This window comes from Pleurodeles waltl, chromosome 3_1 (genome assembly GCF_031143425.1).
Source record: "Pleurodeles waltl isolate 20211129_DDA chromosome 3_1, aPleWal1.hap1.20221129, whole genome shotgun sequence".
In the NCBI taxonomy this organism is placed as follows: domain Eukaryota; kingdom Metazoa; phylum Chordata; class Amphibia; order Caudata; family Salamandridae; genus Pleurodeles; species Pleurodeles waltl.
Genome location: NC_090440.1, coordinates 599194589 through 599218477, shown reverse-complemented (window position 1 = coordinate 599218477; position 23889 = coordinate 599194589). Strand labels below are relative to the sequence as shown.

At 49.1% G+C, this 23889-nt stretch overlaps 1 protein-coding gene across 6 annotated transcripts in view; it reads left to right on the top strand.

The window, feature by feature from the left end:
• PPP6R3 (protein phosphatase 6 regulatory subunit 3) overlaps positions 1-23889 on the top strand; it is a 1278047-nt gene that overhangs the window by 1193412 nt on the left and 60746 nt on the right. The window lies entirely within an intron of this gene.

Genomic DNA, 23889 nt, shown 5'->3' with positions numbered 1-23889 from the left:
ACGCGTGCACTACATATAGGTCACTACCTATATGTAGCTTCACCATGGTAACTCCGAATATGGCCATGTAACATGTCTATGATCATGGAATTGCCCCCTCTATGCCATCCTGGCATTGTTGGTACAATTCCATGATCCCAGTGGTCTGTAGCACAGACCCTGGTACTGCCAGACTGCCCTTCCTGGGGTTTCTCTGCAGCTGCTGCTGCTGCCAACCCCTCAGACAGGCAGCTGCCCTCCTGGGGTCCAGCCAGGCCTGGCCCAGGATGGCAGAACAAAGAACTTCCTCTGAGAGAGGGTGTGACACCCTCTCCCTTTGGAAAATGGTGTGAAGGCAGGGGAGGAGTAGCCTCCCCCAGCCTCTGGAAATGCTTTGTTGGGCACAGATGTGCCCAATTCTGCATAAGCCAGTCTACACCGGTTCAGGGACCCCTTAGCCCCTGCTCTGGCGCGAAACTGGACAAAGGAAAGGGGAGTGACCACTCCCCTGACCTGCACCTCCCCTGGGAGGTGTCCAGAGCTCCTCCAGTGTGCTCCAGACCTCTGCCATCTTGGAAACAGAGGTGCTGCTGGCACACTGGACTGCTCTGAGTGGCCAGTGCCACCAGGTGACGTCAGAGACTCCTGCTGATAGGCTCCTTCAGGTGTTAGTAGCCTTTCCTCTCTCCTAGGTAGCCAAACCCTCTTTTCTGGCTATTTAGGGTCTCTGTCTCTGGGGAAACTTTAGATAACGAATGCATGAGCTCAGCCGAGTTCCTCTGCATCTCCCTCTTCACCTTCTGATAAGGAATCGACCGCTGACCGCGCTGGAAGCCTGCAAACCTGCAACATAGTAGCAAAGACGACTACTGCAACTCTGTAACGCTGATCCTGCCGCCTTCTCGACTGTTTTCCTGCTTGTGCATGCTGTGGGGGTAGTCTGCCTCCTCTCTGCACCAGAAGCTCCGAAGAAATCTCCCGTGGGTCGACGGAATCTTCCCCCTGCAACCGCAGGCACCAAAAAGCTGCATCTCCGGTCCCTTGGGTCTCCTCTCAGCACGACGAGCGAGGTCCCTCGAATCCAGCGACACCGTCCAAGTGACTCCCACAGTCCAGTGACTCTTCAGCCCAAGTTTGGTGGAGGTAAGTCCTTGCCTCACCTCGCTGGGCTGCATTGCTGGGAACCGCGACTTTGCAAGCTTCTCCGGCCCCTGTGCACTTCCGGCGGAAATCCTGTGTGCACAGCCAAGCCTGGGTCCACGGCACTCTAACCTGCATTGCACGACTTTCTAAGTTGGTCTCCGGCGACGTGGGACTCCTTTGTGCAACTTCGGCGAGCACCGTTTCACGCATCCTCGTAGTGCCTGTTTCTGGCACTTCTCCGGGTGCTACCTGCTTCAGTGAGGGCTCTTTGTCTTGCTCGACGTCCCCTCTCTCTGCAGGTCCAATTTGCGACCTCCTGGTCCCTCCTGGGCCCCAGCAGCGTCCAAAAACGCCAAACGCACGATTTGCGTGTAGCAAGGCTTGTTGGCGTCCATCCGGCGGGAAAACACTTCTGCACGACTCTCCAAGGCGTGGGGGATCCATCCTCCAAAGGGGAAGTCTCTAGCCCTTGTCGTTCCTGCAGTATTCACAGTTCTTCAGCCTAGTAAGAGCTTCTTTGCACCAACCGCTGGCATTTCTTGGGCATCTGCCCATCTCCGAGCTGCTTGTGACTTTTGGACTTGGTCCCCTTGTTCCACAGGTACCTTCAGACAGGAATCCATCGTTGTTGCACTGCTGATTTGTGTTTTCCTTGCATTCTCCCTCTAACACGACTATTTTGTCCTTAGGGGAACTTTGGTGCACTTTGCACTCACTTTTCAGGGTCTTGGGGAGGGTTATTTTTCTAACTCTCACTATTTTCTGATAGTCCCAGCGACCCTCTACAAGGTCACATAGGTTTGGGGTCCATTCGTGGTTCACATTCCACTTTTGGAGTATATGGTTTGTGTTGCCCCTATCCCTATGTTTCCCCATTGCATCCTATTGTAACTATACATTGTTTGCACTGTTTTCTAAGACTATACTGCATATTTTTGCTATTGTGTATATATATCTTGTGTATATTTCCTATCCTCTTACTGAGGGTACACTCTAAGATACTTTGGCATATTGTCATAAAAATAAAGTACCTTTATTTTTAGTATAACTGTGTATTGTGTTTTCTTATGATATTGTGCATATGACACTAAGTGGTACTGTAGTAGCTTCACACGTCTCCTAGTTCAGCCTAAGCTGCTCTGCTAAGCTACCATTATCTATCAGCCTAAGCTGCTAGACACCCTATACACTAATAAGGGATAACTGGGCCTGGTGCAAGGTGCAAGTACCCCTTGGTACTCACTACAAACCAGTCCAGCCTCCTACAACTGGGGGCTGGGGGGCAGCACAGGCACACATAACACACCATCAGTGGCACAGGGGCGGCCGGGTGCAGTGTGCAAAGTAGGTATTGGGTTTGCTGTTAAAAGCAATAGAGGGACCCGGGGGTCACTCAGGCGATGTAGGTCGGGCACAGGGGGGTTTCTCGGGCCAGCCACCGACTGGGCTAGGTTGAGGGCCGCCTGCTGGTCACTCCTGCACTGGTAGGTGGTTCCTCTCGGTCCTGGGGGCTGCGGGTGCAGTGCCTTGGTCTAGGCGTCGTGTTCCTTTGTTACCAGGCAGTCACATCAGGGGGAGCCTCTGGATCACCTATGTAGGTGTTGCTGTGGGGGTGCACAGAGGTCGACTCAGGGTGTCCACATCATTGGAGTCACCTGGGAGCCCTCTCTGTGGTGTTTGTCCTGGAGTTGAGCTAGGGGCGTGTGGTGCAGTGTGAGAAGACTTGTGCTTCTGGCGGGAAGTGCGAGACTCTTTAAAGTTGTTTCAAAGTTGCAAGTTTGTTGCTGTTTCTCAACAAGTGCCGCTATTCTCAGGAGGTTCTTGGTCCTTCAGGTGCAGGGCAGTCCTCAGAGGTCACTAGTCCTGCTGGATGAGTCGCTGTGCAGGTTTTATGAGTCTGGAGACAGACCAGTGGGGCTGGGGCCAAGTCAGTTGGTATCTCCGTCATCTCTGCGGTGCTTTCAGGTCAGCAGTCCTTCTTTCTTCAGGTTGCAGGAATCTGATTTCCTGGGTTCAGAGTCGCCCCTAAATACTAACTGTAGGGGTGTGTTTAGGTCTGAGGGGCAGTAGCCAATGGCTACTGTCCTTGAGGGTGGCTACACCCTCCTTGTGCCTTCTCCCTAAGGAGAGGGGGGCACATCCCTATTCCTATTGGGGAAAACTTCCAAAACCAAGATGAAGTATTTCTTAAGGCAGGAGCCACCTCAGCTCAGGATACCTAAGGGGCTGTCCTGACTGAAGGGTGACTCCTTCTTGTTTTTCTCATTGTCTCCTCTGGACTTGCCGCGAAAAGTGGAGGATGTGTCCAGGGGGGCGGGCATCTCCACTATCTGGAGTGCCCTGTGGCATTGTAACACAAAGCCTGAGCCTTTGAGGCTCACTACTAGGTGGTACAGTTCGTGCAGGGGAGAGGTGTGAAGCACCTCCACCCAGTACAAGCTTTGTTTCTGGCCTTAGAACACAAAGGCTCTAACCCCATGGGGTCAGAAACTCGTCTCAGTGGCAGGCTGGCACAGACCAGTCAGTCCTGCACTGAAGGATTGGGTAAAATGCAGGGGGCATCTCTTAAGATGCCCTCTGTGCGCATTTTTAAATAAATCCAGCACTGGAATCAGTGTGGGTTTATTATTCCGAGAAGTTTGATACAAAACTTCCCGGCATTCAGTGTAGCCATTATGGAACTGGGGAGTTCGTTTTCGACAAACTCCCAGACCATATACTTAATATGGCCACACTGTACTTACATTGTCTAAGAATGGACTTAGACACTGTAAGGGCATATTGCTCATGCAGCTATGCCCTCGTCTGTGGTATAGTGCACCCTACCTTAAGGCTGTAAGGCCTGCTAGAGGGGTGAATTGCCTATGCCAAAGGCAGTGTTTTGTGGGCATGGCACCCTGAAGGGGATGCCATGTCGACTTTGCCTTTTTCTCCCCACCAACACACACAATCTGTAATGGCAGTGTGTATGTGTTAGGTGAGGGGTCCCTTAGGGTGGCACAACACATGCTGCAACCCTTAGGGACTTTCGTTGGTCACAGGGCACTTGGTACCAATGGTACCTTTTTGCAAGAGACTTTACTGTGTGCCAGGGACGTGCCGATTGTGGAAACAATGCTAAATTTTTATTGAAAGAACACTGGTGCTAGGGCCTGGTTAGCACGGTCCCAGAACACTTCTTAGTAAAGTCAGCATCAGTATCAGGTAAAAAGTGGGGGGTAACTGCAACAGGGAGCCATTTTCTTACTCCCAGTGATTGTACTCTCTTCTCTAAATTTGGTTGGTTTGGTACCCATTACACCCCACAGTTGGCCCACTGGTGTGCCCCTGTAAGGCCCTAGTATATGGTACTTAGGTACCCAGGGCATTGGTATGCAGCATGTATTACGCCGCCCATGGGAGCCCATACATGCTAGGTCTGCAGGCCTGCCATTGCAGCCTTTGTGAAAAGGTGCATGTACCCTTTCACTGCAGGTCACTACACCAAGCCACTAAGTCACCCCTATGGTAGCCCTTTCTGTCCAAAGGGCAGGGAGCAGGTTCCTATGTGTGAGGGCACCCCTGCAAGAACTCCAATTTCAATGCGCTGGACCTCATAAGTGCGGGGAAGCTATTGTACCCATGTACTGGTCACTACCTGCGTGCATCTACATAATGGTAACTCTGAACCCGGGCATGTTTGGTATCAAACCTGTCAGAATCATACCCCAGTACTGATGCCATTATTAGTGGCATGAGTCCATGCACTCTGGGGCTCCTTAGAGCACTCCCTAGTAGTACTCCTACCAGTCTTTTTGCCGGGAGCCCACGCTGCCTCTCAGACCGGTTTCTGTCTTCTTGCTCCTTGACCAGCTGGGGGTGGGTAGCCTTCCCACACCACCTGCTTACTTTGAAGTTCACATTTGGTGCCCTCCTTGTAGGAAGCTAGCCCGGTGTGTGTTTGCACTTTATACCAGGTCCAGGCAACCCCTATTAGTGAATGTATCTCGGTATGAGCATCCATGACTTATCATGGAGACATGCAAAGCTTATGCAAAACCACAGTAGTCACACAACAACTTATCACTTATGAAAGGTACCACATAGTGTTCCAAAATTCAAGGTACTTTATTATAGTGACACTACACTGGAATACTTATAGGCAAACCTACCACCCCCAAAACTGGAGGTGAGTACACACACTATATATATAAATATATATGTATGTATATATATGTTTGATGGCATGTGTAGCTTTGAAGAAAAACAACTTGTAACACTCTTAGCCCAACACTGGATGCATAATGGAACCGAGAGGAGGATTTACTCGATCCTGTGACTCCTATATATATATATATATATATATATATGTATGTATGTTCGATGGCATGAGATGCTGCAGATTCACATGCTGTGCATATCCCGCCATCTAGTGTTGGGCTCGGAGTGTTACAAGTTGTTTTTCTGCGAAGAAGTCTTTTCGAGTCACGAGATAGAGGCACTCCTCCCATTTCGGCTCCATTGCGCGTGGGCGTCGGCTCCATCTTAGATATACCGCCATAGGGTTCGGACGTGTTCCTCTTCGCTCTGTGTTTCGGTTTGGAAAGTTAGTTAAATCTCTGAAAATTCGACAGTATTGTTTGCGTTCGGTATCGGGTTAGTTAACGCAGATCGACACTGAATTAAAGAGGGGCTCCGGTAGCCCTTCGGGGCTTCTACCCCCCCGCGGGGCCTGGTCGGCCCGACCGCGTGCGTCTTCAAGGCTCATGGAACGGACCCCATTCCGCTTCTGCCCCGAATGCCATAACAAGTATCCATACACAGATCAACATCTGGTCTCTAATTTGTGTTTGTCCCCCGAACACAAAGAGGATACTTGCGAGGCCTGTCGGGCATTTCGGTTGAAGAAAACGCTACGGGACCAGAGAGCTCGAAGGCTTCAAATGGCGTTGGCACCGCCAGGACACCACGACGTTGAGGAAGAAGAAACTTTCTTGTAGGAGGCTGGACTGGCTTGTAGTGAGTACCAAGGGGTACTTGCACCTTGCACCAGGCCCAGTTATCCCTTATTAGTGTATAGGGTGTCTAGCAGCTTAGGCTGATAGATAATGGTAGCTTAGCAGAGCAGCTTAGGCTGAACTAGGAGACGTGTGAAGCTACTACAGTACCACCTAGTGTCATATGCACAATATCATAAGAAAACACAATACACAGTTATACTAAAAATAAAGGTACTTTATTTTTATGACAATATGCCAAAGTATCTTAGACTGTACCCTCAGTGAGAGGATAGGAAATATACACAAGATATATATACACAATAGCAAAAATATGCAGTATAGTCTTAGAAAACAGTGCAAACAATGTATAGTTACAATAGGATGCAATGGGGAAACATAGGGATAGGGGCAACACAAACCATATACTCCAAAAGTGGAATGCGAACCACGAGTGGACCCCAAACCTATGTGACCTTGTAGAGGGTCGCTGGGACTATTAGAAAATAGTGAGAGTTAGCAAAATAACCCTCCCCAAGACCCTGAAAAGTGAGTGCAAAGTGCACTAAAGTTCCCCTAAGGACAAAGTAGTCGTGTTAGAGGAATAATGCAGGAAAGACACAAACCAGCAATGCAACAATTGTGGATTTCCAATCTAGGGTACCTGTGGAACAAGGGGACCAAGTCCAAAAGTCACAAGCAAGTCGGAGATGGGCAGATGCCCAGGAAATGCCAGCTGCGGGTGCAAAGAAGCTTCGACTGGACAGAAGAAGCTGAGGTTTCTGCAGGAACGAAAAGGGCTAGAGACTTCCCCTTTGGTGGACGGATCCCTCTCGCCTTGGAAAGTCGTGCAGAAGTGTTTTCCCGCCGGAAGGACGCCAACAAGCCTTGCTACACGCAAATCGTGCGTTTGGCGTTTTTGGACGCTGCTGGGGCCCAGGAGGGACCAGGAGGTCGCAAATTGGACCTGCAGAGAGAGTGGACGTCGAGCAAGACAAAGAGCCCTCACTGAAGCAGGTAGCACCCGGAGAAGTGCCAGAAACAGGCACTACCAGGATGCGTGAAACGGTGCTCGCCGAAGTTGCACAAAGGAGTCCCACGTCGCTGGAGACCAACTTAGCAAGTCGTGCAATGCAGGTTAGAGTGCCGTGGACCCAGGCTTGGCTGTGCACAAAGGATTTCCGCTGGAAGTGCACAGGGGCCGGAGTAGCTGCAAAGTCGCAGTTCCCAGCAATGCAGCCCAGCGAGGTGAGGCAAGGACTTGCCTCCACCAAACTTGGGCTGAAGAGTCACTAGACTGTGGGGGTCACTTGGACAGAGTCGCTGGATTCGAGGGACCTCGCTCGTCGTGCTGAGAGGAGACCCAAGGGACCGGTGATGCAGCTTTTTGGTGCCTGCGGTTGCAGGGGGGAGATTCCGTCGACCCACGGGAGATTTCTTCGGAGCTTCTGGTGCAGAGAGGAGGCAGGCTACCCCCACAGCATGCACAAGCAGGAAAACAGTCGAGAAGGCGGCAGGATCAGCGTTACAGAGTTGCAGTAGTCGTCTTTGCTACTATGTTGCAGGTTTGCAGGCTTCCAGCGCGGTCAGCGGTCGTTTCCTTATCAGAAGGTGAAGAGAGAGATGCAGAGGAACTCGGCTGAGCTCATGCATTCGTTATCTAAAGTTTCCCCAGAGACAGAGACCCTAAATAGCCAGAAAAGAGGGTTTGGCTACCTAGGAGAGAGGAAAGGCTACTAACACCTGAAGGAGCCTATCAGCAGGAGTCTCTGACGTCACCTGGTGGCACTGGCCACTCAGAGCAGTCCAGTGTGCCAGCAGCACCTCTGTTTCCAAGATGGCAGAGGTCTGGAGCACACTGGAGGAGCTCTGGACACCTCCCAGGGGAGGTGCAGGTCAGGGGAGTGGTCACTCCCCTTTCCTTTGTCCAGTTTCGCGCCAGAGCAGGGGCTAAGGGGTCCCTGAACCGGTGTAGACTGGCTTATGCAGAATTGGGCACATCTGTGCCCAACAAAGCATTTCCAGAGGCTGGGGGAGGCTACTCCTCCCCTGCCTTCACACCATTTTCCAAAGGGAGAGGGTGTCACACCCTCTCTCAGAGGAAGTTCTTTGTTCTGCCATCCTGGGCCAGGCCTGGCTGGACCCCAGGAGGGCAGCTGCCTGTCTGAGGGGTTGGCAGCAGCAGCAGCTGCAGTGAAACCCCAGGAAGGGCAGTCTGGCAGTACCAGGGTCTGTGCTACAGACCACTGGGATCATGGAATTGTACCAACAATGCTAGGATGGCATAGAGGGGGCAATTCCATGATCATAGACATGTTACATGGCCATATTCGGAGTTACCATGGTGAAGCTACATATAGGTAGTGACCTATATGTAGTGCACGCGTGTAATGGTGTCCCCGCACTCACAAAGTTCCGTGAATTGGCTCTGAACAATGTGGGGGCACCTTGGCTAGTGCCAGGGTGCCCTCACACTAAGTAACTTTGCACCTAACCTTTACCAGGTAAAGGTTAGACATATAGGTGACTTATAAGTTACTTAAGTGCAGTGTAAAATGGCTGTGAAATAACGTGGACGTTATTTCACTCAGGCTGCAGTGGCAGGCCTGTGTAAGAATTGTCAGAGCTCCCTATGGGTGGCAAAAGAAATGCTGCAGCCCATAGGGATCTCCTGGAACCCCAATACCCTGGGTACCTCAGTACCATATACTAGGGAATTATAAGGGTGTTCCAGTAAGCCAATGTAAATTGGTAAAATTGGTCACTAGCCTGTTAGTGACAATTTGAAAGTAACGAGAGAGCATAACCACTGAGGGTTAGCAGAGCCTCAGTGAGACAGTTAGGCACCACACAGGGAACATATACATGCACACCTATGAGCACTGGGGCCCTGTGTGACAGGGTCCCAGTGACACATACATATAGGCCACAAACCTATGAGCACTGGGGTCCTGACTAGCAGGATCCCAGTGACACATAACAACCATACTGAAAACCTAGTGTTTTCACTATGAGCACTGAGGCCCGGCCATCAGGATCCCAGTGAGACAGTGAAAACAGTGACAAACACCCTGACATACACTCACAAACAGGCCAAAAGTGGGGGTAACAAGGCTAGAAAGAGGCTACCTTCTCACATTTCTCCATTGCTGACTCGGATGAGCCCGAAACAGAGCAGACGCCGAAAACCTTGAGTAAACCAGCCCCGGCCAAAACTCATGCCAAAATCATGAAGGCCCAGGGGACGCCACCGTCGGCAGGCCTTGGCTTAACCCGTAAAATCGGTGACTGTCCATCGGCACCGAAAAAGGCCACACACGTGTCGAAGTCATCCGACTCCGGTCGAGATACCGGCACAGAACATACTCGACACCGAGACCCTGGTTCCGAACAAACTCGACATCGAGATACCGGCACCGAGATAAGTCGGCACCGAGAGATCGGAACACCGAAACCGAAAAAAGTGGCTTCGGAGCCGAAAAAGATGGTAGAAAAGGTTTTGGTGCCGAAACATCCAGCTACGGAGCCGAAGACAAGCTCCTACTCCGAAGAACAATGCCTTTCAGCACAACTGCAAAGCCATAAATTTGGACAAGAGCTAGAAGCAGGGGACCCAGATTATACACAAAGGAGGCTCCATATTCAAAAGGATACAGGGAAAATAAGAACTCTCCCTCCTATAAGGATGAAAAGGAAACTTGCTTTCCAAGACAAAGAAAAACAACCACAAGCAAAAGTGGCAAAAGCAGTAACTCCACCTCACTCTTCGCCACAACCATCACCACACCACTCACCGCAACAGTCACCAATTGCAACACCCCCTATGATGCAATCTCCAACGCACACAGGGATCAGCCAGTATGACCCAGATGCATGGGATCTCTATGATGCGCCTGTATCAGACAGTAGTCCAGACTGCTACCCTGCAAGATCATCACCACCTGAAGACAGTACTGCCTACACGCAGGTGGTGTCCAGAGCAGCGGCTTTTCACAATGTGGCACTGCACGCTGAACCCATTGAGGATGACTTTTTATTTAATACTTTGTCGTCGACACACAGTCAGTACCAAAGTCTCCCAATGTTACCAGGGATGTTGAAACACGCGAAACAAGTATTTAAAGAACCCGTCAAACAACTGACACCTGACTCAGTAGTAGTGGGCGCAGCACGTAAAAGGGCTAATTCACACACCTCTGGAGATGCACCACCACCCGACAAAGAAAGTCGAAAGTTTGATGCAGCGGGAAAGAGAGTTGCAGCTCAAGCGGCCAACCAATGGCGCATTGCCAATTCACAAGCTTTATTGTCGAGATATGACAGAGCTCATTGGGATGCAATGCAGCACTTTGTAGAACATCTGCCCAAGGAGTTCCAAAAGCGTGCACAACAAGTGGTGGAAGAGGGCCAAAGTATCTCGAACAACCAGATACGATCGGCAATGGATGCAGTGGACACAGCCGCAAGAACTGTGAATACAGCGGTCACTATTCGGAGACACGCATGGCTACGCACCTCCGGGTTTAAACCAGAAATCCAACAGGCTGTGCTTAATAAGCCTTCTAATGGACAGCAGTTGTTTGGGCCGGAGGTGGACACAGCTATAGAGAAGCTGAAAAAGGACACTGATACGGCCAAGGCCATGGGCGCGCTCTACTCCCCACAGAGCAGAGCCACATTTAGGAAGACACAATTTAGAGGGGGGTTTCGGGCCCAAAGCACAGAACCCTCAACCTCCCAAACAAGACCCACGTACCAGAGCCAATATCAAAGAGGAGGCTTTCGGGGACAATACAGAGGCGGACAGTTCCCTAAAACTAGTGGAAGGTTCCAAAGCCCAAAGACCCCTCAAACTAAACAGTGACTTCAGTGTCACAAATCCCCAACACAACACCAGTGGGGGGAAGACTCAGATTACCAGATTTGGGAGGAAATAACAGATTTGTGGGTCCTAGCCATTATCCAGCATGGTTATTGCATAGAATTCCTACAATTACCACCAAATGTGCCTCCAAGAACACACAACATGTCCAAGCAGCACTTAGATCTATTACAAATAGAAGTCCAAGCGTTGTTACAAAAAGACGCAATAGAACTAGTACCCAACCATCCGAAAGGAACAGTTGTTTATTCCCTGTATTTTCTAATACCCAAAAAGGACAAAACTCTGAGACCCATCTTAGATCTCAGAACACTAGATCTTTACATCAAATCAGATCACTTTCACATGGTGACACTTCAAGACGTAATCCCCTTGCTCAAACAACAAGACTACATGTCAACTTTAGATCTCAAAGATGCGTACTTCCATATACCCATACATCCTTCACACAGGAAATACTTAAGGTTTGTAATCCAAGGAGTACATTACCAGTTCAGAGTGTTACCATTCGGGATTACAACAGCACCAAGGGTAGTTACAAAATGCCCTGCAGTAGTAGCTGCACATATCAGAAGACAGCACATACACGTATTCCCGTATCTAGACGATTGGTTAATCAAAACCAACACTTGGGAACAGTGTCTTCAACACACAGAATACGTCATAGAAACCCTTCACAAACTGGGTTTCTCACTAAACTACCAGAAATCACACCTACAGCCGTGTCAAATACAACAATACTTAGGAGCAACAATCAACACAAAAAAAGGGATTGCCACTCCAAGTCCACAAAGGGTACAAACATTCCAAAACGTAATACAAAGCATGCACCCAAACCAGAAGTATCAGGTAAAATTAGTGATGAAACTACTAGGCATGATGTCCTCATGCATAGCCATTGTCCCAAACGCAAGATTACACATGCAACCCCTACAACGGTGCCTAGCAACACAATGGACACAAGCACAGGGTCAACTTCAAGATCTAGTGTTGATAGACCGCCAAACACACACCTCGCTACAATGGTGGAATCATGTAAATTTAAATCAAGGGCGGCCTTTCCAGGACCCAGTGCCTCAACACGTAATCACAACAGATGCTTCCATGGTACGGTGGGGAGCACACCTCAACCAACACAGCATCCAGGGACAATGGGACATTTAGCAGAAACAACTTCATATAAATCAGCTAGAACTACTAGCAGTGTTTCTAGCATTGAAAGCATTTCAACCGCTAATAGCCCACAAACACATTCTTGTCAGAACAGACAACATGACAACAATGTATTACTTAAACAAACAAGGAGGCACACACTCATCACAACTGTGTCTCTTAGCACAGAAGATTTGGCATTGGGCGATTCACAATTACATTCACCTAATAGCGCAATACATCCCAGGAATTCAAAACCAGGTGGCAGACAATCTCAGTCGAGATCACCAACAGATCCACAAATGGGAGATTCATCCCCAGATACTACAAACCTACTTCCAAAACTGGGGAACACCGCAAATAGACCTATTCGCAACAAAAGAAAACGCAAAATGCCAAAACTTTGCATCCAGGTACCCACAGCCTCACTCCAAGGGCAATGCGTTGTGGATGAGTTGGTCAGGGATATTTGCTTAGGCTTTTCCCCCTCTCCCACTCATTCCGTATCTAGTAAACAAATTGAGTCAAAACAAACTCAAACTAATACTAATAGCACCAACTTGGGCACGACAACCTTGGTACACAACACTACTAGACCTGTCAGTAGTGCTTCATATCAAACTACCAAACAGACCAGATCTGTTAACTCAACACAAACAGCAGATCAGACACCTGAATCCAGCATCGCTCAACCTAGCAATCTGGCTCCTGAAGTCTTAGAATTCGGACACCTAGACCTTACACAAGAATGTATGGGGGTCATCAAACAGGCTAAAAAGCCTACTACAAGACATTGCTACGAATGGTAACGATTTCTTTATTACTGTCATAATAATCAAATTCATTCATTACACGCGTCCGCTAAAGACATTGTAAGCTACTTACTACATTTACAAAAATCTAAGTTAGCTTTTTCATCCATTAAAATACATCTCACAGCAATTTCTGCTTATCTGCAAATTACACATTCAACTTCACTATTTAGAATCCCAGTCATAAAAGTATTTATGGAGGGTCTAAAAAGGATCATCCCACCGAGAACACCACCAGTTCCTTCGTGGAACCACAATATTGTATTAACGCGACTCATGGGTCCACCATTCGAACCCATGCACTCTTGTGAAATGCAATACTTAACTTGGAAAGTAGCCTTCCTAATAGCTATTACATCTCTCAGAAGAGTAAGTGAAATACAAGCCTTTACCATACAGGAACCCTTTATACAAATACACAAACATAAAGTGGTTCTACGCACAAATCCCAAATTTTTGCCAAAAGTTATATCACCGTTCCACTTAAATCAAACTGTGGAACTCCCAGTGTGTTTTCCACAACCAGACTCTGTAGCTGAAAGAGCATTACATACATTAGACATAAAAAGAGCTCTAATGTACTACATTGATAGAACCAAACAGTTTCGCAAAACAAAACAATTGTTTGTAGCTTACCAAAAACCTCATACAGGAAAACCAATATCCAAACAAGGCATTGCCAGATGGATAGTGAAATGTATTCAAACCTGTTATGTTAAAGCTAAGAGAGAACTGCCTATTACACCGAAGGCACACTCCACTAGAAAGAAAGGTGCCACAATGGCCTTTCTAGGAAATATACCAATGACAGAAATCTGTGAGGCAGCCACATGGTCTACGCCTCATACATTCACTAAACATTACTGCGTGGATGTGTTAACAACACAGCAAGCCACAGTAGGACAAGCAGTACTAAGAACATTATTTCAAACAACTTCAACTCCTACAGGCTAAACCACCGCTTTTGGGGAGATAACTGCTTACTAGTCTATGCACAGCATGTGCATCTGCAGCTACACATGCCATCGAACGGAAAATGTCACTTACCAGTGTACATCTGTTCATGGCATGAAACGCTGCAGATTCACATGCGCCCTCCCACCTCCCCGGGAGCCTGTAGCCGTTATAAGTTGATTATAATTAAACTTGTAAATTTGTAAATATAATACTTTTAGTCACATTATGTACATACATACTTACTCCATTGCATGGGCACTATTACTATATACGCAACTCCTACCTCATCCTCTGCGTGGAAAACAATAAGATGGAGTCGACGCCCATGCGCAATGAAGCCGAAATGGGAGGAGTCCCTCGATCTCGTGACTCGAAAAGACTTCTTCGAAGAAAAACAACTTGTAACACTCCGAGCCCAACACTAGATGGCGGGATATGCACAGCATGTGAATCTGCAGCATCTCATGCCACGAACAGATGTACAGTGGGTAAGTGACATTTTCCATATATATATATATATATATATATATATATATATATATATATATATATGATGCCATGTGTAGCTGCAGATACACATGCTATGCATTATTGCGCCGTCTAATGTTGGGCTCGGAGTGTTTGTAGGAAAGTACCATCTTGCCTGGCATGTTACCCCCATATTTCACTGTATATATGTTGTTTTAGTCTGTGTCACTGGGACCCTGCCCGACAGGGCCCCAGTGCTCATAAGTATGTGCCCTGTATGTGTTCCCTGTGTGATGCCTAACTGTCTCACTGAGGCTCTGCTAACCACAACCTCACTGGTTATGCTCTCTCTGTTTTTTAAATTGTCACAAACAGGCTAGTGACCAATTTCACCAATTCACATTGGCATACTGGAACACCCTCATAATTCCCTAGTATATGGTACTGAGGTACCCAAGGTATTGGGGTTCCAGGAGATCCCTATGGGCTGCAGCATTTCTTTTGCCACCCATAGGGAGATCTGACAATTCCTACACAGGCCTGCCAGTGCAGCCTGAGTGAAATAACGTTCACGTTATATCACCGCCATTTACCACTGCACTTAAGTAACTTATAAGTCACCTATATGTCTAACCTTCACCTGGTGAAGGTTGAGTGCAAAGTTACTTAGTGTGAGGGCACCCTGGCACTAGCCAAGGTGCCCCCACATAGTTCAGGGCAAATTCCCCGGACTTTGTGAGTGCGGGGACACCATTACACGCGTCCACTGTACATAGGTCACTACCTATGTACAGCGTCACAATGGTAACTCTGAACATGGCCATGTAATATGTCTAGGATCATGGAATTGTCACCCCAATGCCATTCTGGCATTGGGGGGACAATTCCATGATCCCCCGGGTCTCTAGCACAGAACCCGGGTACTGCCAAACTGCCTTTCCGGGGGTTTCACTGCAGCTGCTGCTGCCAACCCTCAGACAGGTTTCTGCCCTCCTGGGGTCCAGCCAGGCCTGGCCTTGGAAGGCAGAACAAAGGACATCCTCAGAGAGAGGATGTTACACCCTCTCCCTTTGGAAATAGCTGTGGCGCGAAACTGGACAAAGGAAAGGGGAGTGACCACTCCCCTGACCTGCACCTCCCAGGGGAGGTGCCCAGAGATCCTCCAGCGTGCCCCAGACCTCTGCCATCTTGGATTCAGAGGTGTGCTGGCACACTGGACTGCTCTGAGTGGCCAGGGCCAGCAGGTGACGTCAGCGACTCCTTCTGATAGGCTCTTACCTTTCTTACTAGCCTATCCTCCTTCCTAGGTAGCCAAACCTCCTTTTCTGGCTATTTAGGGTCTCTGCTTTGGTGAATTCTTCAGATACCGAATGCAAGAGCTCACCAGAGTTCCTCTGCATCTCCCTCTTCACCTTCTGCCAAAGGATCGACCGCTGACTGCTCACGACGCCTGCAAAACCGCAATAAAATTAGCAAAGACGACTACTGCAACCTTGTATCGCTTCATCCTGCCGGCTTTCTCGCCTGTTTCCTGGTGGTGCATGCTCTGGGGGTATCCTGCCTCCTTCTTGCACCAGGAGCTTTGAAGAAATCTCCCGTGGGTCGATGGAATCTTCCCCCGCAACTGCAGGCAACAAAAGACTGCATTACCGGTCTTCTGGGTTCCCTCTCAGCACGACGAGTGTGGTCCCTGGAACTCAGCAACTCTGTCCAAGTGACTCCCACAGTCCAGTGACTCTTCAGTCCAAGTTTGGTGGAGGTAAGTCCTTGCCTCCCCAAGCTAGACTGCATTGCTGGGTACCGCGTGATTTGCAGCTGCTCCGGCTCCTGTGCACTCTTCCAGGATTTCCTTCGTGCACAGCCAAGCCTGGGTCCCTGACACTCTAACCTGCAGTGCACAACCTTCTGAGTTTTCCTCTGGCGTTGTGGGACTCCCTTTCTGACTTTGGGTGGACTCCGCTTCCCTCCTCTTCTAAGTGCCTATTCAGGTACTTCTGCAGGTGCTGCCTGCTTCTGTGAGGGCTCCCTGACTTGCTGGGCGCCCCCTCTGTCTCCTCATCCAAATGGCGACATCCTGGTCCCTCCTGGGTCACAGCAGCAAAAACCCTAACCGCGACCCTTGTAGCTACCAAGGCTAGTTTGCAGTCTTTCTGCGTGGGAACACCTCTGCAAGCTTCTTCACGACGTGGGACATCCATCCTCCAAAGGGGAAGTTCCTAGTCCTCTTTGTTCTTGCAAAACACCAACCTTCTCCCATCCTGTGGCAGCTTCCTTGCACCCTCAGCTGGCATTTCCTGGGCTCCTGCCCACTCTTGATACTGTTGCGACTCTTGGACTTGATCCCCTTGTCTTACAGGTACTCAGGTCCGGAAATCCACTGTTGTTGCATTGCTGGTGTTGGTCTTCCTTGCAGAATCCCCCATCAAGACTTCCGGGCTCTCTGGGGGTTGTATGTGCACTTTACACCTACCTTTCAGGGTCTTGGGGTGGGCTATTTTTCTAACCCTCACTGTTTTCTTACAGTCCCAGCGACCCTCTACAAGCTCACATAGGTTTGGGGTCCATTCGTGGTTCGCATTCAACTTTTGGAGTATATGGTTTATGTTGCCCCTATACCTATGTGCTCCTATTGTAACTTTACACTGCTTGCATTACTTTTCTTGCTATAACCTGCATAATTTTGGTTTGTGTACATATATCTTGTGTATATTTGGCATCCTCATACTGAGGGTACTCACTGAGATACTTTTGGCATATTGTCATAAAAATAACGTACCTTTATTTTTATTATCTCTGTGTATTGTGTTTTCTTATGATATTGTGCATATGATATAAGTGGTATAGTAGGAGCTTTGCATGTCTCCTAGTTCAGCCTAAGCTGCTTTGCCATAGCTACCTTCTATCAGCCTAAGCTGCTTGAAACACCTCTATTCTACTAAAAAGGGATAACTGGACCTGGCACATGGTGTAAGTACCTCTGGTACCCACTACAAGCCAGGCCAGCCTCCTACAAATACTACCGCCATGTGGTACTTGTAGGAAGCTGGCTCTGTATATACTACATCAAGATGAGATCTAGTGTGCACAAAGTCCAGGGGTTCTCCAAGATGCTTGACAGAGGCATTAATAGATAATACTAATGCTCTATTTGTGGTGGTGTGGTCGAGCAGTTAGGCTTATCAGAGGGTAGTGTTAAGCATTTGTTATACACACACAAGCAATAAGTGAAAACACACCCTCAATGACCTAATTCCAGGCCAATAGCTTTTTATATAGAAAAATATTTGTAGGAAGTTGCCTCTGTATATACTATCTCAAAGTAAGAGATAGTGTGCCACGGATGGTGCAGAAATCGTGCAGGAACTGGAGAAGGAAAATGTTATTTACTCATAAGACATCTGTAGGAAGTTGGCTGTGTACATACTATTTCAAAGTAAGAAATAGTGTGCACAGAGTCCAAGGGTTCCCCTTAGAGGTAAGATAGTGGCAGAATTAGATAATTCTAATGCTCTATTTTGTATTAGTGTGGCAGAGCAGCAGGTTTGTCAGAGGGTAGTGTTAAGCATTTGTTGTGTACACACAGGCAATAAATGAGGAACACACACTCAAGACTTAACTCCAGGCCAATAGTTTTTATATAGAAAAATATATTTTCTTAATTTATTTTTAGAACCACATGTTCAAGATTTGAAGTAAATACATAAAATGGAAGGTACTCAACACAGGTAAGTTAGCAACCTTGAATTAGAGCAATAGCATGCACAGTTTTGGTTAAAATGCAATAAGCTATTTTAAAAGTGGACACTTAGTGCAAAAATCAACAGTTCCTGGGGGAGGTTGGTAATAGTTAGTTTGTCAGGTAAGTAAGACACAAGTCTAAGTTCCTAGGTATGGGCAGCCCACCGTTGGGGGTTCAAGACAACCTCAAAGTTACCACACCAGCAGCACAGGGCCGGTCAGGTGCAGTGGTCAAAGAGGTGCCCAAAACACTTAGGATCCGGTTCCAGTCTGCCAGCAGGTAAGTACCCACGTCCTTGGAGGGCAGACCAGGGGGGTTTTGTAGAGCACTGGGGGGGACACAAGTAGGCACACAAAACACACCCTCAGCGGCACTGGGGCGGCCGAGTGCAGTGTGCAAGGCAGGCATCAGATTTTGTATTAGAATCAATGGAGGGACCCAGGGTTCACTCTAGCGGTGCAGGCAGGGCACAAAGGGGATTCTCGTGCCAGCCACCGACTGGGCGAGGCAGAGAGTTGCCTGGGGGTCACTCCTGCACTGAAGTTCGGTTCCTTCTGGTCCTGGAGGCTGCGGTTGCAGTGCTTGGTCCAGGTGTCTGGTTCTTTGTTACAGGAAGTCGCGGTCAGGGGGAGCCTCTGGATTCTCTCTGCATGCGTCGCTGTGGGAGTCCATGGGGGTCGTCTTGGGTTACTCACGAGGTCGCAGTTGCCTGGGAGTCCTCCCTGTAGTGTTGGTTCTCTTGAGCTTGAGCCGAGGGCATTGGGTGCAGAGGGTGAAGTCTCACGTTTCTGGCGGGAAGAGTGAGGTTTTTAAAAGTTGCAAGAAAGTTGCAAAGTTGTTGCTGTTTTTTAATAGAGCCGCTGTTCACAGGAGTTTTGTGGTCCTTGGGTTCGGGGCAGTCCTCTAAGGCTTTAGAGGTCACTGGTCCCCGTCAGATGCGTTGCTGTGCAGGTTCTTTGAGTCTGGAGACAGGCCGGTAGGGCTGGGGCCAAGTTAGTTGTCATCTGTCTCTGCAGGGCTTTCAGGTCAGCAGTCCTTGTTTCAAGTTGCAGGAATCTGATTTCCCGGGTCCTGGGGTGCCCCTAAATACTGAATTTAGGGGTGTGTTTAGGTCAGGAGGGCAGTAGCCAATGGCTACTGTCCTTGAGGATGGCTACACCCTGTTTTTGCCTCCTCCCTGAGGGGAGGGGGGCACATCCCTATTCCTATTGGGGGAATCCTCCAAAATCAAGATGGAGTATTTCTAAAGGCAGGGGTCACCTCAGCTCAGGGCACCTTAGGGGCTGTCCTGACTGGTGGGTGACTCCTCCTTGTTTCTCTCATTATCTCCTCTGGACTTGCCACCAAAAGTGGGGTCTGTGTCCAGAGGGGCGGGTATCTCTACTAGCTGGGATGCCCTGGGGTGCTGCAACAAAAGGCATGAGCCTTTGAGGCTCACCGCCAGGTGTTACAGTTCCTGCAGGGGGAGGTGAGAAGCACCTCCACCCAGTGCAGGCTTTGTTTCTGTCCTCAGAGAGCACAAAGGCTCTCACCCCAGGGGGGCAGAAACTCTTCTCCTGCACTGAAAGATTGGGTAAATTACAAGGATCATCTTCTAAGATGCCCTCTGTGTGCATTTAGTAATAAATCCAACACTGACATCAGTGTGGGGTTTATTAATCTGAGAAGTTTGATACCAAACCTCTTGTATTCAGTGTAGCCATTATGGAGCTGTGGAGTTCGTTTTGACAAACTCCGAGACCATATACTTAATATGGCCAACCTGTACTTATAATGTCTAAGAATAGACTTGGACACTGTAGGGGCATATTGCACATGCAGCTATGGCCTCAACTGTGGTATAGTGCACCCTGCCTTAGGGCTGTAAGGCCTGCTAGAGGGGTGACTTACCTATGCCACAGGCAGCATTGTGTGTGCATGGCATCCTGAGGGGGATGCCATGTCGACTTTGCCTTTTTCTCCCCACCAACACACACAATCTACAATGGCAGTGTGCATGTGTTAGGTGAGGGGTCACTTAGGGTGGCATAATATGTGCTGCAGCCCTTAGGGACCTTCCTTGGTCACAGGGCCCTTGGTACCACTGGTACCTTTTACTAGAGATTTATCTGTGTGCCAGGGATGTGCCAATTATGAGACAATGGTACATATGTAAACAAAAGAAAACTGGTGCTGGGGCCTGGTTAGCAGGGTCCCAGCACACTTCTCAGTCAAGTCAGCATCAATATCAGGCTAAAAGTGAGGGGTAACTGCAACAGGGAGCCATGTTCCTACAATATTCTTTTTTTAACTTATTTCTAGAACCACAAGATTCATTTAGCAGGTAAGCACATCAAATGAAAGGTACTTTGCATAGTAATTCTTAGGACTTTAAATAGAATCTTTATTGTACACAGTTTTCATTAAAATGCCAAAAAGCTATTTTAAAAGTGGACACTGCAATTTTCAACTTTTACTGGGGGAGGTAAGTAAAGTACAGTTTCAGGTAAGCCCCACACTTAGGGGTTCAGTCTCCTGGGCAGAGGTAGCCCACCATTGGGGGTTCAAGTGAACCCCAAACACCCAGCACCAGCAACACAGGGCTGGTCAGGTGCAGAGGTCAAACAGGAGCCAAAATAACGTGGACGGCTAGGGAGATGGGGTACTCTGGTTCCAGTCTGCTTTCAGGTAAGTACCTGTGTTGTCAGAGGGCAAACCAGGGGGGTTTGGAGGAGTACTGGAGGGGCCCCAAGTAGGCACACAAACCACACCCTCAGCGGCATAGGGGCGGCCGGGTGGAGTGTGCAAACAGGGTGTCTGGTTCTCAATAGAACTCTATGGAGGGACCCAGGGGTCACTTAGGCGGTGCAGGCAGGGCACAGGGGGGCCTCTCGGGCAAACCACAGACTGGGCAAGGGTGAGGGTCGCCTGCTGGTCGTTGCTGCACAGGTGGGCGGTTTCTCACAGGTTTGGGGGCTGTGAGTACAATGCTTCTCCAGGCGTCATATCTTCATCCCGGGCAGTCGCAGTCAGGGGGGTCCTCGGTATTCCCTCTGCAGGTGTCGTCGTGGGGGTGTGGATAGGTCAGCCCAGGGTGGCCACGTCGCCTGGGAGGTCCTCTCTGGATTGCTGGTTTCTTTGGACACAGGCTGGGGGCGTCTGATGCAGAGTAGTTGGACTCACCCTTCTGGAGTGAGGTGAGAGTCCCTTTAGAATTGGTTTCTTTGTCTTTTCTTTGGGCAGGTCCACTGTCCACTGGAGTTTCTTGTTCTTCGATGATGCAGGCAGTCCCCTGGAGGCTTTTCAGGGGTCGCTGGTCCTGCAGAACGTGTTGATTCTTTTCTTGCAGCTTTTTGAAGCAGGTGACAGGCCGGTAGGGCTGGGGCCGAGTCAGTTGGTGTCTCCTCTGTGGGTTTTTCAGCTGAACAGTCTTTCTTTCTTGAGGTTGTCGGGAATCTGAAGAGCTGGGTTCAGGGTTTCCCCTAAATACTAAATTTAGGGGTTTGTTGGGGTCAGAGGGCAGTAGCCAATGGCTACTGTCCCTGAGGGTGGCTACACACTCCTTGTGCCCATTCCCTTTGGGGAGGGGGGCACATCCTTATCAGTCCTAATCCTCCAAAGCAAGATGGAGGATTTCTCAAGGAGGGGGTCACTTCAGCTCTGGTCACCTTAGGGGTGGACTCTCATTGTCTTTCTCATTATCCCTCCGGACTTTCTGCCAGAAGTGGGGGCTCGTCCAGGGGGGCGGGCATCTCCACTAGCTGGAGTGTCCTGGGGCATTGTAACACCAGGCTTGAGCCTTTGAGGCTCGCCGCCAGGTGTTACAGTTCCTGCAGGGGGAGGTGTGAAGCACCTCCACCCAGGACAGGCTTTGTTTCTGACCAGAGAGTGCACAAAGTCACTCACCCCTGTGGTTCGAAACTCGTCTGGAAGTGGCATTCTGGCACAGACCGGTCAGCCTTACACTAGCAGTTGGGGTAACATACAGGGGGCATCTCTAAGATGCCCTCATGTGCATTTTTCAATAAATCTTACAGTGGCATCAGTGTGGGTTTATTGTGCTGAGAAGTTTAATACCAAACTTCCCAGTATTCAGTGTAGCTATTATGGTGTTGTGGAGTTCGTAATGAGACTCCCAGACCATATACTCAGTATGGCTACTCTGCACTTATAATGTCTAAGAATTGACTTAGACACTGTATGGGCATAGTGCTTCTGCGGCTCTGCCCTCACTTGGGGTATAGTGCACCCTGCCTTAGGGCTGTAAGGCCTTCTAGGGGGGTGACTTATCTATGCCACAGGCAGTGGTTTGTGGGCATGGCACTCTGAGGGGAGTGCCATGTCGACCTTGTCTTTTCTTCCCACTAGCACACACAAGCTGCAAAGCAGTGTGCATGTACTGAGTGAGGGATCCCTTAGGGTGGCATAATACGTGCTGCATCCCTTAGGGACTTTACCTGGCCACAGAGCCCTTGGTACCAGGGTTATCTTTTAAAAGGGACTTAGCTGTGTTGCCAGTCTGTGCCAATTGTGGAAACAAAGATACAGTTTTAGGGAAGTAACACTGGTGCTGGGGCCTGGTTAGCAGGGTCCCAGCACACTTCCAATCAAATCTGCCATCAACACTAGGCAAAAAGTGTCGGGTGACCATGCCAACAGTGGCATTTTCCTACAGCACTGCAACAAACAGGGCAGAGAAGGATCCTGGACCTTTTCTCAAGAGGCTCTGTGCCTCTGGACATGGCTGGAACATCAGGGCATTACCCTAGTGGGTCAACAGCTGGCGGGATCTCTGAATGCCAGAGCAGACTAACTCAGCCATCGATGCATAGTCGATCTCGTATGGCGTCTCCATCTGGAGGTGGCGCCTCCATCTGGAGGTGGCGCAAGGTCTCTTTCAGCAGTGGGGAGAGCATTGGTTAGATCTGTTTGCCTCTGTAGAGAACGCGCAATGTCAGCTGTTTTGAGTGTTGGAGTTCCCAAATTGGCACTCACTCTGCGACGCTTTTCATCTTGAGTGGAACTCAGGCCTTCTTTACGCCTTCTCGCCTATACCAGTTCTGAAGAAGATCAAGAGTGACAGGGCCCAAGTAATCCTTGTGGGCACAGAGAGTAGAGAGTAGGGCCACCGATCCTCCAGTCAGATTGCCTCTTTAGGAGGATCTGCTGTCACAGCAACAGGGGAGGGTTCTCCATCCAAACCTGTCCAATCTTCGTTTTCATTCTTGGAGATTGAGTGGCGGCAGTTAACAGCTTTTGACCTTCCACCCAAAGTCTGTGAGGTTATCTCGGCAGCCAGGCAGCCCACCACCAAAGCAGTATACGCCTGTTGGCATAAATTTGTTGCATGTTGTACCCCAGGTGTGTAACCTCTGCTTGTCTCTGGACAACAGGGAAGAAACCCTGTGACGCCTGTCTGTCTTTCCACTCAAAGAAGACCCTATGAGACTGAAGAGGGCATTGGTTGGAGATGTTGTTGAAGACGCCGGACGACATCCCTGATATCTTCAGGTAAGAACATGCACTGGAGGAGATCCACCAAAAAGAGGCTTTTTCCATAGGAGATTCAGACTCTGATGTTCAGTTGAAAATCAATAGTCAGCCTCATACCTCAGCACAACCTGGTAGTAATACAGTGAGCTCCCATGTAAAGACTTAAAAGAAGCCAGATAAGACGGTTGTCGGTCCACTACTGCCTTGGGGCCATGGTTGGATCCAAAAATTACATTCAGATGCCCCAGTTTTGGGCTTGGCACCGAAAATAGCAAAGACAAAAGGTCTTCGGCATCGACCTGTGGCTTG